Here is a 2,657-nt window from a genome sequence, read left to right as displayed (position 1 = left end):
CCAGTCATTATACAGACAAATGAAACAGTCATATAACTTGGATATCAACTTTGTAATTTTAAAATTAGTCAACTTCCTCGCTATAACAAATATAGTAAGAAAGTTGAAATCAGCAGTTCTCAGGTGGTCATACAATAACATGATAAGAGGAGTGGTCTTATGCTCTGTGTCAAGGTGACCCAAAAATAGCAAGCTGATTACAGAAGCGAAAACAAGCTGGTTAGCGAGATGTAAAATGTCAGGAATTAGCACATTCCATGGTTCATGGCTAGGACAATTTCCCAAGACCCAAGGTTGCCCCCCTTTTCCTTTTGGTGTGGAGCAAAATTGCTGCTAAAGTGTCTCTGAACAAAATGGAGTAACAGACAAGTTTGCTGAGCCAGTTCAAATTTCATCTTAGAAATAAAGTAATTTCTTTCTTCAATATGCCAATCAATAAGATGGCATCAGTGGGCTTCCTGTTATTGTTTCATGATCATTAAAAATGATACATATAAATATTCCAATTTATTCTCAGAGATATTTCCAGACTATGATTCAATAGTAATGGCATTTTCTTTTTTCTGATTGATTCAAGACTCGTGCTTGGTATGTCTAAGAGAATTAAAACTGGCTTTTAATCCCAGCACTTGGGAGCCAGAGGCAGGCAAATCTCTGTGAGTTGGAGGCCAGACAAGTGAACATAGTGAGTTCCAGGCCACCTGGTGCTACAGAGAGACTCAGAAAGACAAAGAGAACTAAACATGGTCAGATTTGTCTTTGTCTTTTTTAATATTTAATGAGAATTTCTTTAGTTAAACATCAAATCATTTCACCCTAATTAAAATAGCAAAATTCACCATGCATTTTAAAAGAAGCAGTAGCATTCACATGAGTTGAGGTTGATAAGGGCATGATTCAGCACAGTGTGTTTCTCCTGCACATTATGAAGCCGTGATGGTCACAGATACATTGATCAAAGTCCAAGAGCTAAGCAGTGTTTGCAGGTGACACTAACAGGAAACCCACTGATGCCATTTTATTGAGTGATATTGCAATTGCCTAGACCTAATGGACTTACACTTTAATGTATTATTGCTGCTTTTATTAGTTATTACAGTTGCTAGTTCACTGTGAATCTATAAGAAAAACAGCCCGTGTTTTTCCATGTCTTTATAAATGCACTGCCCAAACTGGAACATATAAGCTGAATGTTCTCCATATCCAACCTGAACAGAAAAATACTAGAAATGAGCCGTGTTTGGCAAGAAAGGCAAATTCCATGAAACTGGACCATGTGAGCATTATTAGATAGACTAATATAAACCTCCAATTATTGCCTCATTTACTTTGATATCAAGTAAGTTTCACTTTGAACTAAAAACACTCAACGGCTTCCTTAAGGCCCCCTTTACATCCTTATTTTTGAGAGTATAAATGAAGGGGTTCAGTGAAAGCATCATCACTGCTTAGAAGAGAGCCATGAACTTGGGATGGTCCCCTGTGATGGAGGAAGAAGACTGATGGTACCTGCTAATGGCTGGACTGTAAAATAAGGAAACCACAATGAGATGAGAGGAACATGTCCCTAAGCCCTTCTTCCTTCCCTCTGAAGATTTTATTTTAAAGAACGGCAAATCCAATATTAATGTAGAAAGCAAGGATTAAGAACAGAGGAACAGCTAGTATAAAAATGCACACCACAGTGAGAGCAAACTCATTGGCTTCCTTTTCCCCACAGGCCGTCTTTCTCAGAACTGGAATCTCACACAAGTCACCCAGTTTATCAACACCACAAAGTTGCAGCTGTAATGTAAGAGTGACCTCTGAAAAAGCAAAGACGCTCCAGTTAGCCACATAACAGACACTAACAGAATGCAGACTTGCTGATTAATGATGAGGGTGTAGTGCAGAGGTCTGCAGATGGCCACATAGCAGTCAAAGGACATGATAGTCAGGAGAAGACATCTGTGCCCCTCATTATATGGAAGACATAAGGCTGAACTACACACCCCATGTAGCTAATGGTCTTTGTGGAGGCTCCCTGGTTAAACAGTGTCTGAGGCACAATGTTTTTATGTAGCACATGCCCAGAAAGGAGAGGTTGATGAGGAAGAAATGCATGGGGCTGTACAGATGAGGGTCAGATGTAGACACAAGAATGAGAGAGATGTTCCCTACCAAGACCAGGATGTATGTTACCAGAAGAACAATGAAGAGAGGGAGTTCTACCCAAGGATGGTCAGCAAAGCTCAGCAGAATGAACTCTTCAGGTCAGCTCTCATTGATGATTGCCATTCTCTGCAATGTGATTTGCCTGCAGTGAGGAAGTGTTCAAAGGGTAGAAAGAATTACAGGGAATAAAAATATAATTGAGCATTAGCATTTCACTGTTTAAAGTAAGTCAAACAACCTTGGGGAAAGAATCTATAACTCTGTTATTAGGGGACCAATGTTCTCCTTATGAAATGATTAGCAAAGTCAATTGCCTTAGTAGGTCAAGTAGCATTCTGGAGCACCATTTCCTCCTCTTTAAATAACATTTTGCAATAATTATGAGGTGACGATTCACAGAAAAGTCAACTAGCCCTTGTTGATGAGACTTCAAAACAATTAATTTTCAAATCTTACCTAGTGTAAGCCTCACCTAAAGATGCTCCTAGATTCAAGGTCATGGC

General features: G+C 39.2%; 1 pseudogene; it reads right to left on the bottom strand.

Moving 5' to 3' along the window:
* Window positions 1-1,346: 1,346 nt before the first annotated feature.
* LOC103751583 lies at window positions 1,347-2,277 on the bottom strand (annotated as a pseudogene).
* Between the last annotated feature and the right edge of the window lie 380 nt (window positions 2,278-2,657).

Source organism: Nannospalax galili, unplaced genomic scaffold (assembly GCF_000622305.1).
Source record: "Nannospalax galili isolate Female #2095 unplaced genomic scaffold, S.galili_v1.0 scaffold3308, whole genome shotgun sequence".
Taxonomy (NCBI): Eukaryota; Metazoa; Chordata; class Mammalia; order Rodentia; family Spalacidae; genus Nannospalax; species Nannospalax galili.
Note: the sequence above shows the minus strand (reverse complement) of the source record. Positions and strands in the feature narration are given on the sequence as shown.